General features: G+C 46.2%; 1 protein-coding gene across 1 annotated transcript in view; it reads left to right on the top strand.

The window, feature by feature from the left end:
• ALK (ALK receptor tyrosine kinase) overlaps positions 1–12,796 on the top strand; it is a 653,478-nt gene that overhangs the window by 543,434 nt on the left and 97,248 nt on the right. The window lies entirely within an intron of this gene.

The raw sequence follows: 12,796 nt of genomic DNA, 5'->3' as shown, positions 1-12,796 counted from the left end.
ATAGTTAGCCAACCGTGCCTGACACACGAAAGGAATGTGGGGGAAGAATAGAAGGACATTAGCCACAAGTCGGCTTTACGCTCTGGGAGAGCCGGCCATGCCTGTGCTTCTTTGCATCTCCCTGCACCCCCACCCCCCACCCTACCTCCACGATAGTACTGCATCAACACCTTACACATAGCAGAAAGCCAAAACAGTGTGGATTTGGCCCGTCCTCCCTGGGAACCCACAGGAGAAATGCCTTTTGGGCTTCAGTCCAAGAATAGCTGTGTGCCCCCCAAGCAATTTATTTCCCTTCAAGTCGTGGACATTGTGAAGCTGGCAGGGTCCGCTTCCCCTCTGCTGGCTGGCAGAGATTTCTGGGAGCCACAGCTCTGAGCAGCTCTGGTGCCGGAAGCAGGCTCCCCTGCTGAGGGGTGCAAGCAAAGTCAAGCCCTCCAGGCTTTTTTGTGAAGTAAAAACTCACAGACAGGAAACAAATGAGATTAGAAAAGATGTATCGATGATTTCTTTTCTAATTGGAATAATGGTCAGATTAAATTCGAGGCTCCCCTCTTAGTAAGCAAATGGGGGTTCACGATGTGTAGTTTGGTTCAGTTTTATACCTCAGCGTTTGCCCCGTCTTTCTCACCCTCTTCTAGTTTACGTCATCTGACTAGATTTTATGCATCTCTGTGAGCCACCTTAAATCCTTTTGGGAAGAAGTCAAGGCCTAAGTAAATAGACTCATTATATTAAATTGTGTTTGAGAAACCACGAATCTGATGCAGAAGGTGGAATCACACAGTCATCGCTGATATTTCTCAGGTGCCTCAGAGCAGGCACCTAAGAAGAAGGGCTTCTTAAGAGGAGAGATGGTTGGCCCATTGGAGAGGTGAGGGGGAGCCTTGAAAGCATTTGATCTTTAAATTTACTCTTCACTGGATTTAATGTGAGCCTGATTTTAGAAAATGTCAGGGTAAAAATGATATTTTTCTAACACTTCATCATTTCTCTAATAACCTTTGGGTTGATCAATAGCTTAAACAGGTGTTTTGTTTTACTGGCCTGTTTTATTTTTCCTCCAGTCAGATTAGCTCTGGGCTATTTCTGCTATTTCCTGCCCTATTCTAGAACTTTGCTCAGCAGGAATAATGAAGGAAGGTGGTTTCTACCTTCAGCTCACAGTTCCTTCGCATTCAGATTTCAGACTATTAGTCCAATGCTGATGGGCCTTTGAATTCCCAATGTTGGGGGAAGTGTTTTCATCAAAAAAGTAAATAACCAAAATAGAAATATGCATTTCCAGGTTCGTAAGCTCTGCCATTTATTTTATACAAATCCTAAATGCGAAATGCAGAAAGCTGGTTTCCTTCCCCCCAAGTTGGCTGGATGTCAGTGACAGGGAAACGGATGTTGCATTGCTGTGTGACACTGTGTGAGATTAACTTGGGGCCTCCAAACTCCACCAGCCCTTAAAGGGACCTCTGTTGGCTGTGGGCCCAAGTTCAGGAAGGTGGACACTAGACAGAGCCATGGGCGAAAGTCTCTGGTGAGTCCAGGCCCACAGGGACTGGCAGCTGGCCAAGCCGAGCTCCAGCTGAGCATCTTCTGTAAACCCAGACCAGTCCTGGTCCACGAGATCTTCAGGGAGCTGAAGTAATTGCAGAGTATCTCCAAAGGCTCCCTCAAGAAACCCCACAAGCACCAGTGGTTTCCCGCAGGGGAACTGGTATTGCCTTCGCTGCATTTCCATGAAAATCTAGATACAGACTAACCAGTAGGTCTGTGTTTCTCCAGTTGCAGTCACTTGGAAATTGTAATACATGCAGATTCTTGGTCCCCACCCCAGAGCTCCTTGATGACATCGCTGAGCAGAGCCCAGAATCTGCATTTTCAAACCCGCCCTCGGTGATTAGGATACGCACTGAAACTTGAGAGTCATTGGCTAAGGGGTATTTGCCAAATGTGACCAAAATTTATTCTGGGTCCATGCTGAGAGTTTTTCTCCATTACCTGTGCCCCAAATAGTGCAATATAACTTGCCTTTTAGAAGGACGAGTCAGAGAAGGAGTTAGAAATGGCAAGGTGGGGGATAGAGGACGTGGACACAGAAAGGCCTGAGAGAGCACCCGTCAGAGCCCACGTGGAGCCAGGTCAGGTGCCCACTGATGCATTCTGGAGCATTCCAGAAGCATGCCAGCTCCAGCCTCCTCCCTCCAAACATCTAAAACCACCAGGGCCATGGCGCAGGCTCTGCCTCCTCCCCTGCTCTGCACAGTTGCATATGGGACATGAATATTTAAAGACCTCTGCCAAGCCCAGCCACAAACAAGAGAGAGCTAGCTGTGTGGGTTTTTTGCCCTCCGCCCCATTCCCCACAAGCTATTCTCTGCAGGAAACTAGGGAGTCACTTACAATATATTCAGATTTTATTTTTATTTTTATTTTGCTGAGCTCCAGTTCAAATCATTAAAGTTGCCACCATGGAGGAGAACCTTGCAGTGGCTTTTATGTGGCACTTGCTGTCAGACCTACTCACATTGCCTTGGCTGGGAGACACGCTCAGATGTGTCTAGCATTGCAGCTGCTGGTAATAAAGAGGACAGGAGAGTGGCAGGGGCTGTCTCTGCCCCTCCCCCTGCCTTTCACACATCCTGGAAGCCTGAATGTCTCAACAAGCCCCGAGTGGTTTGAAATTCTATTTTATTTGAATAGCCTGCCTGTGACTGGAATATTTTAACCCATCCATGTTCTCAGGACAGAACAAGGCCTGGGGGAGGGGGGGTTCCGTCATTCTCTCTCCTCCTCCAAAACAGAGCATTTTCCTTCAATGGGCTACGGGAATGAAAGGGACCCAGGAAGCGTGGGAAGAGACTTACTTGATTGTGGTAAGACCCATAGTGCAGGTCAGTTCCCCACTGCTGGTTATCTGACCTTCCAGGAGGGGCTGCCACCTCTGTCCTCTCCCTATCCACATGTGCACGCGCACGCGCGCACACACACACACACACACACTGGGATCCTGGAGGAACACAGCTGGGCCTTTCTGCTCCTGACGTCAGCCCTACGGTGATAAAAGGGTCAGCTTTGATTAGCTGCCGGGGGCTGCCGAGATCAGGGCAGAAGGCCACCAGCAAGCTCCTCCGTGGCAGCATGGGCTCTCCGGCCTGCAGGGAAGGAGACAGTGTCATTAAAGCCAGTATCTCAGTGTAACTCAGAAGCAAAGTAGGTGGGAGTCATGGCTGTGTCAACGAGGCTTATTCAAGCTGCCCCGCTCCCTCCCCGTGAGCAGACAAATAGGACATTCGGATAGGAAGAAAGGAGAAAATTTTCTGACTCCTGTGTTTTTAAAGTTTATTAAACTCGGTGACAAGATCCCCCATGGAAAGGCAAGAAAAGGATAAGATGAACCCATTTCCTGTTTAGAAAAAAAAAGTGCAGCTCGCTGCCAGCGTTAATTTAATTTTACATACACACGCTCTTTGAAGCGAAAGCAAATCTGACTGGTTTTCAATGTGAAAGTAAAATACAAATCCTGTTCTTGGAGTTATTTCTAAACAGAACTTGTCTCTAATCCTAACGTAACAGAAATATGTACATAAATCGGATTCATCAAATAAATCTTCGACTAACAACTATTGGAGACGATGTTAACATCACGCGTAGGAAATGCTACATTTTCTAGGATTTGACATTTTCAGCAATCGAGAATTACTATATTTTGTAAATGGAAATGCCACTACTAAAATGCTATAAATAGAACGATGTCATTCGTTTCCAAAGATTATCGATACACTAGAGCGACGTGAAAATAATCAAAGTGAGATTTCTCCTGGCACACATTGGGGTAAGGTTAGGACTGTAATCCGTGAGTTCTCTCGGGATAAACAGTGCAGCTGCCCACGAGTATTCTCGGGGCAAAAGGGAAATGGGTTAATAATGATTCTTATAGGATGGCTCGAGGCAGAGGGAGAAACAGAAGCAGAAGTTCTCCTTCTTTATCGGCCCCCACCAAACCCTCGGCAAGGGGTCTAAGGGGAGGAACCGCAATATTCTATTCAGCTCAAGCTGTGGAGCAGATCCTACATGTCAGGGGTCACCCTGCCCGTGGTCTGGGTTGGGGTGCTTGCAGGGATGCCCTGGGGTGGGAACGGCCCTTCTCAGCAGGGCGGGAATGAGATGGATCCAGAGACCAACAGCCAGTGGATACAAAATCAAGATCAAACTCAAACATTATGATTCTGAGCCTCACGCTCTTTCTATCACATGGCCTTGCCCTTGTTGGGGACACATGGTACTCCTCAGCTTTGGGGGAGTTGACGTGGGCCTCAAAAGCATCCTTGAGGACTGGTATCACTCCCACCCGACCCAGACCCCCAACCCCACCCCACCACAGACCCTCATTCCCTCCCAGGAAGGAATTACCACCCTGTTTTGCAGAAGACTAGTTACCTTCTTAGTCTCGCAGGCCAGGCTGAGTCACTGCACAACCAAGGGGACCTTGCTGCTCAGCTATGGGACTCAGGTGTTATTTGTGCCTTCTGTGTACCTTATTCTTAGCCTCACATGCTCTCACTTGTTTTAGCAAATCAGGAAGGAGAAACTATTCCAAGAGGCCTCATGGGCTTGATCCTGAATAAGGCTGTCATTCCACCTTCTGCAAAGAACACGTGCCCATCTGAGGAGAAGGACACCTCACCCTTCCCCTCTCCGTACTCACCCATCCTCCCTTATATCTCGCCGACTGCTGACCAGTAAAAGAAAAAGCCAGTCCCTTCCAGGGTCCACCTGGGAGCAGCTTGTGCCCTGTGTGTCCAAGCAATACTGCATAAACACCATGTGGTGTCTGTAAAAAAAACAACCCTCTTCATAAATAGTTGGGGACCCAAGCGAGGTGTCTGCCAGCATAACATCATCCCCAGCTCCGCTCCCACAAGCCCGAGCGCCTTAGGTCAGATATTTGAGGACTGGACCTCTAAACGCCATCTTATCTAATGCTGTAACTTCCACTGCAATGACAGAACGCTCACTGATTCCTGCTCACTTCGGGGCAGCTCCAGGCTTCAGAGTTTGCCTGAATTAAGAGCAAATCCAATGAGACTTGCCAGGGGTTCCTTTCATACTCTCTGTTCTCTTTACCACTCCTCTTCCTGCTTTGGGGACCTTCTGAGAACCAGGGGTAGGACTCCAAGCAGGCTATGTGACATCCAGCTAGGTTGTCCACTCCCTGCTCAGGAGGACATAATGATGGGCCCAGTGTTGAGCACAGTGCCCCTCGGGCTCCTTTAGGGTGGTGCTGACACCTGAGGCAAGTCAGAGCAGTGTGGTGGCTCTAGGCAGCTTCCTCCTGTCCCGTGGCCCAGCAGCTGTGACATCCTCATATCCAGAGGAATCCAACTGGTCACGTGGAGTCAGGACAAAAGGAACATCCCTGAGGCAGTGTGGTATGGCGGGGAGAGCAGTCCTGGAGGCCACGTAGACTAAAGTGGAATCTTGCCACTCTCTAGCTGAGCGACCTTGTGCAAATCACCTCAGTCTTAGCTTCCCTGTCCTCTGCAGGACTGGTGGGAGAAACAAGTAGACAAGGCGGAAAAAGGGCCCGGCCTGGCTGAGGACATGGTAGATGCTCAATAAATGGTACATGTGCTTTCTGCTCCTCCACTGCTGCCCTTAGTATTATTATCCGACTTTCGTGAGGATTCTCAGTTCAAAGGCTGGAGCCTGCCCTATCCAAGGATCCTGAATCTGGAGAATTTGGCCCCTGCTATGCCCCGGGTCACCTGAAAGTAGAGGGGATGAAGATGTTGCCCAGCTCAGTGACGGGGGTCTGAGGAAGCTAATGCTTCCCCAGCAGCAGACGGGCGCCCATCACCCCCTTCGCCAGCCCCACCAGCAAGGGCCCGGGGAGCACCCTCTTCCAGTCCACCCAAGTTCCTTTTCTACGATGCCCTCCCCCCACCACCACTCCCACCCGGCAGCAGATACCTAAAGAGATGATAGTGTCCCCTCTTTATAGACGGGAGACTAAGGCTCAGGGAGGGAGGCTGTGATCGTGCACAGTTGGCCAGCAGTGCAGCTGAGCATCTCTAAGACACAATAGCATCTCCTCTTTCCCCAAGAGATCTCCTGTGAATGACATGGATGCAGGAAACAAGGGGCGACCGAGAGAGGAGAGGGAGGATAGACCAAGGGCACCAAGGCGGAGAAGGGGTCTGGGAAATGACCCAGGGCAGGACACCACACACCCGGCTTTTCTTTCAGCATCTCTTTATAAACGTTAACATGAACGCTGATTCTGTTTCTTATCCCCTCACATGCCTGTTTGTTTGGCTTCAAAAACACGATCATTACTTAATACCGAGTAGCTAACACCGTGGGAAGGTACAGTTTGTCAGGAAGACCGGAGGCATATGTGCCCCCATTTTAAGAAGCCCAGAGAAAGAGCTCCAGCGTGAGCTGCCTTTCTCTGAAGCCAAAGGCCTCTCTACGTTGTGTGACCTCTCTCTGTCTCCTGTAGATAACGTGTTTGGCTGTCCCCCCACTCCCACCCCATGAGTCACCCTGACCTGATGCTGTGTCTGAAACTCCAGGAGGGCCTCAGCTCTGGCAGTCGCTCACACCCACAGTGCTGGAGACAGTTATCTCAGAGAGCCTTGGGCTGGGGCCTAAGGATGTACTGCTTTGCAAAGGAAGGATAGGGGGGCCGAGGCCAGAACTGGTCCTCAGTCAAGTACTCATTTCAAAGCGACCCTGTGGCCAGTCATGCTGGAGACCGACCACAGGAATCTGGGATCTCTTTAGGGTGTTTATTCAGCAGAAAAGTTAAGAACACTTATTTTCAACATGACAGGTCCTGGTCTCCAGGTTACTTATGGATCGTTCAGCTACATCACATTAAAAAGCAAGCCAAAATTTTTAACTAGAGCCCTCAAACAGCCTAACTCTTTGCATTCCGAGGAGAAAGAAACCTTCCCTTAGTTAGGGGGCTGAGGCAAGGGACCCTGCATACCCGTTAAGCCAACTCAGAGAGCATTCTTAAACGGTCAGTCTCTTACCGTGTGGCTGTCACTGTGCTAAGCATTCCACCTGCTTTATCTCATTACTAAAACGGACTGGTGAGGGGTTGTTACCCCCATTTACTGACGCGGAACCTGCTGCTTAGAGAGCTTAAGTGACTTGCCCAAGGTCACCCTGTGGTAAGAGGCAGAGCCAGGATTCAAATCAGATCTGTCCAACTCCAAAGTCAAATCTGCACACACTCTAAGGCCACTGAACTTAAGTCACCTGTGTTTGTATCCCAGCTCTGCCACTTGTGAACCATAAGACAGACCTCAAGCAAGTCACACCCTCTAACTAGAGATAAAAATACCTGTTTTACTTGCCGCATGAGGTTGTTGCAAGGATCAAATGAAAATGTGAAAATTCTTTGTCATCTCTACAATACTTTACAGATGGTGGCAGTTATTATCATTCCTCTTCTTATTTTGCACAGGCATGACGAAGTCACTGCTAACATAAATTCGGACGTTGTATGTGTTCTTATTTCTCCTCTGGGTCAATTAGCAACGTGTGGGCAGGTCGAGAGCATTATCTTGCACAGTGCTTAGCATTAGCACCAAGAAAATGTGCCCACTGAACCCACTCGATCAATAATTAATTAATAAATGGGGCAGCCTTTCAATTGTGAGCATGACCCCTCTCCAGAATAAGAGTTAACAAGGAGACTTCCTTGATGCTCAAGGATCCAACAAGTGTGGCCCTACAGAGATTTCTGAACCAAAAGAATTCTTTTTTTTTAACGGCTTAATGCAATTTTTATTTATTTTATTTTTTATTTTATTATTAGTTTCAAGTATACAGTACATTGGTTAGACAGTTATATGGTTTATAAAACAATCCCCCTAATTATTTTTTCTCTCCTCTGGCCCTCCAACTAGCCATGACATTAACTGCATTCACTCTGCCGTGCTCCCCATCCCTGTGACCCTCAAATACTGATTCGTACTTCTTTAACCCTTCACCCCATCCTCCCAGCCCCCAGCCCTCCTCTCCTCTAGTCATTACCAGATTGTCCTCTATATTTCTGAGTCTGTTTTGATTAGTTTGTTCTTTTTGTTCCTTAGATTCTGCATATAAGTGGTATTTATATAAGTGGTAGTGAAATCATATGGTATTTCTATTTCTCTGTCTGACGTATTTCACTCAGCATAATAACCTCTAGGTCCATCCATGTCGTTGCAAATGGTAGGATTTCATTTTTTTAATGGCTGAGTAATATTCCATTGTATATATGAAGCGTAACTTCTTTATCCCGTCGTCTGTTGATAGACATTTAGGTTGCTTCCATATCTTGGCTGTTGTAAATTGCGCTGCCATGAACATAGAGGTGCATAGATCTTTACGAATTATTGTTTTGGTTTTCTTTGGATATCTACCTAGAAGTGCTTACCTCTCAGTACCTAAAACTGGGAAGCTGCTGGAACCTAGCATTCTGTCACCACTTACTTTGATATGGTTGACACTGCCAGGACACATGCTAATGGGCTAAAGTAATCAACAACAATTGTAATTGCAGTTTGGGCATAATTAACTTAAAACCTTTGAGCCATTCAAAATGAATACCCATGCCATTACATGATGAGACAAAGGAAGAATTACTGTCAAGGCTCATACATGTGAATAAAAATCCTCCCGGGCACTTGGCAGAGATTTGGGTCCTCTTCAAAATCTACAAGTTGATTGTCATAACATATTTAGGTGGCCCAGATACAGCGGGACACCCTACTGAAAGCACAGACTCTCCCCAGCTGTCAAAGAATAAGCACTTCCCGGACGCCTATGTCCTTGCAGACACTCACGTGCCTGGAATCCGTTTTCTTTCCAGTTGCTGTCCGTACCAGTTGTGGGAGTTTCATTGCATAGAGTCGACCCCAGCCAGAGGATCACAAAGCTCTTTCACAGCGTCACACACACAGAAAAACTGAGGCACAGAGGAGGCCGTTTGCCCTAGATCGCACCGTTACAGTGTAACTCAAAGAAAAATATCATCTTTTTCTTCTGATAAGGCTGGAAAGATAATTCTCTCTATACCTAGAAGATATAACACTGGACCAAAATGTTTCATACAGCATCCTTCACACTTTCCTATTGTTTGTAGTGAGCTGTTTCTCTCTAACATGTTGTTTCCTGCCTGTTCTGTCCAATACAGAAGAAAGGAACTAATATTGAGCAAAAGTATTTGCCAAACTGGGCACCGGGCTCACATAATCTTACTAAAGTCTCCCAGTAACTCTATAAGGAGAATACGGTTAGCCTCATTATACAGATGAAGGCTCAGGCCCTGAGATGTCGTATCATATAGAAAGACAGAACCACTCACTCCTTCTGATTTCAAAGCCCCGGCTCTGTCCTCAGCACGACCCCACCTCATTTCCCAGAGGCTCCCACCTTCCCTTGGTCTTCCTCACAGAGCCCTACAGCCCACAGTGCAGGAGAGAGAACCTGATCCTCCCGGAAGCGGGCAAAAAGATGTCACTCTCTTTCCCCACTTTCCAACGACACAGAATCCTCCCTCGCCACCTTTTTTAATATAGTGTTTATTGTTTCTTCTGATTACAGAAGCGTTCCATGTTTATTATAGAACATTAGGAAAATACAGGAAAGTATGAAGAAGAAAATTGAAATTGCCCACAGTCTCACTCCCCAAAGATAAACCCCTGTTGCAATGTTGGCGCTTCCCTCCCGACAGACAAACGTGGGTTTGAGCAGAGTGACAGATCAAGAGTTTACACGTTTAGCATCACAGCACATAAGCATTTTGTGTTTTCTTTCTTTACTTAATATTATATTTTCCGATATCAATATTATTCTTCGTAAACATGCTTTTAATAGCTGCATGCCCTAAATTTATTTTATTGTTTTTGTTCTAGTTGTCAAAAGTAATAGATGTTCCCTGTAAAAAAATTGGAAAAGACCAAAGAAGGAAAGAAATACCTGTAACTCCATAACCTCAATAGTCAGGCATCCCACGGTTATTATTTTTTACAAAGCCGGCACATTTTCTTGCTATGTTTTCACAAAGGGGGGGCATGTAGGTGTCCCTGGCTGGATGTCCTCTGGCTTCAATGTGATGCCTCTGAAAGAAGGAAACCTGGGGTGCTGTTTTCAGAAAGGATCTCAATCTTTTAAGTCTCCTACCTGACCAGGAATCCGGCATTTCTTAAGCCTCCATAATTGCAAGTATTTGCCAGCATATTTGATTTGCTTGTTATCAGAAATCTGCATCTGGCCTGCTTCTTGCTGTGTTAGATTGATTTACCATTAGGCTATTTATAACTAGAGAGTCGGTGTTTATTTTTTCCAGGTGAATTAGGAGATGGTGCACAAAAACACTGGGGTTTGCAGTGAGTCGATACTCTCAGTTAAAGTTAATAAGAGACCGTGTTGAAACCAAGGAACTCTTAAAATTAAAAGTTCACACTCAGAATCACAGCCCTGTGGCATCTTAGGTTGGAAAGGATCCCTAACCTCCATTCAAAGCGTGGGTGTCCCTGATGACAACCCCAATCCTGGTCATCTAGTAGAGACTAGATGTGAGGAATATGGGGGGAGTACTCACCATCTGCCTCAGACAAGCTCATCTTTTAGCATCTCTGTCTGTTAAAAAATGTTTCCTATCGTTGAAATGAAATACACACTTGAGTGTCCATCCTTGGTTTTGTCTCTACTGTGGGAATTCATGTAGCCTTTCAGAAACTGAAAGAAAAACACCACCACCCCTCGTAGCATTTAGGGGTGCCGCATGCAGAATGGACAATATTTGATACCTTTGATTCTCTCTTGTCCAACGTCAGCCTGAATCTCATGCTGATACTTTTTATTTATGGGCTCAGGAGATCGTTGTGAATTTGCCACGAGGTATACACAGCAAACACGGGGCATTATTCTAAACATAAAATTGCAGTAATTACCTCTGGAGAAGGAAAGGGCCATGAGAGAAATAATAGCATTAGGCCTAACCACAATGCTGCTCCTGCTTTACATACAGAACTTTAATTAATAAAATGACAAACACTGGTAGCACATAATTGGAAAGCCTGTCGGGCCCCGCCAAGGGGGAGGGGGGAAAGGCCCTTGTGAAAGGCTGGCTGGAGCCAGAGGTAGAATTGCGGGTGGCGTGTTCCTGGCGGCGTCTCTTTTCACTCGTCTAGCTTGCCGTCTGCACAGAGAAGAGTTTGGTCGTCACAAGCTGTCATTTATAACCTGTATCTATTAGGGCGTGTCCAGAAGGATTAAAAATTTTATTCTTATAGGCTCCAGCAAGTGTTGTTCTCATAAATATTATTTAAGATTCGTATAAGATTTCCCATATTTGTGTGAATACTCTTGGTTTTTTATATATAAACATTTGTAGATAAATATATATGGATATATGTGCATACACATAGACATATATGACTATTACTTGTCTGGCAGAGACAGTGGTTATAAATGGTTTAAAATCCACGAAATCCCTAATTCCCCCAGTATTTGTGGGAGATTTTATAAAAATATAAATTCTGGTTCAGCAGGTCTAGGGTGGGGCCTGAGACCCTGCATTTCTAATAAGCTCCCAGGTCATGCCAACACTGCTGGTCCACAGACCATACTTGGAGCAACAAGGATCTAGAAAACTTTCACAATACACCCCAAAAGATTTAAGTACATATTAATATAATGTGTTACATGTATATAACACTATAGATAAGTTAGAAAGAGCATAGAACATGGCGTGGAATCCAGGTTGGCAGTATATGGACTTAGTGACCAGGGGCGAGTTACCTAATCTAATTAACCTTCAGATTCCACATCCGAAAAATGAGTTTGATAATACCCGCAGGAAGGAACGTTGTGAGTATAAAATGAGACAGCACATGTGCAAGTGCCTAGCTCTCTAGTATTCAATAAGTTGTCAGTTAACACCTTACCTCATCATACAGGCCACCCAGATAGAAATTAGTCCTATTAAGGTCAAATTCCAAAAGTGTTTTTGCCCACTCTGGGCACCTGAACCATGACTGTCAAGATCAAGCTGGGTCCACCTGGCGTGGATATCTGTGCCATAATGATATCAAAGGGCTTCTTTAAGCTGGGGGAATGGAAGTCTCTGAGAGGCACTTGAGCCTGTGATCTGCTCTGGGAACCACAGATAGTTGCTCTGTACATTTAGAGATATGTAATTAATAAGGGATATTTAGTAAGAATTGACATCAGTCCTCCAGTTCTTCTAATGAAGAAATTGATGTGAACCTTACCCTGTAGGTCCAAGAGGATAGCTGTGGTCCCGTTTGCATCCTCAGGTCATCCCTGCTCACCCCAGCCCAGGGATCTCTCGTGTTCAGGGATGTCCTTATTCTTTGCCCAGGGGCGATGTCGCAGCCACATGAAGGCCCTCCCCTGAGGCCATGTCCTCCCCATCCCTGCAGGAAAATTACTCTTTCTACACCTTGGTGATGGTCGGCCCATTTAAAGTCATTTTTTAGTTATTAAGAATTGCCTCTTACTCAAAGTCCAAGATAAAAATGGATCCCTCACTGAGAAGGCCAGGCTACTTCCTGCCCTAAGTGGCCCCATCTCCCCAGTGGTCTCAACTGAGGCTGCACTTTAGAACCACCTGGAGAGATTCAAAAAACTGCTAATGCCCAGGACCTACCCAAGGGCAATTAAATCAGAATCTCTTGGGAGGAGCCCAGACATGGGTAGTCTTGAAAGCTCCCTAAGTGATTCTAATTTGCAGCCCAGGCTGAAAACCACTGGTTTAACCATTTCATCGCAA

This window comes from Pteropus vampyrus, unplaced genomic scaffold, assembly GCF_000151845.1.
Source record: "Pteropus vampyrus isolate Shadow unplaced genomic scaffold, Pvam_2.0 Scaffold173, whole genome shotgun sequence".
Classification (NCBI taxonomy): domain Eukaryota; kingdom Metazoa; phylum Chordata; class Mammalia; order Chiroptera; family Pteropodidae; genus Pteropus; species Pteropus vampyrus.
This window is presented reverse-complemented; position numbering and strand designations above follow the sequence as displayed.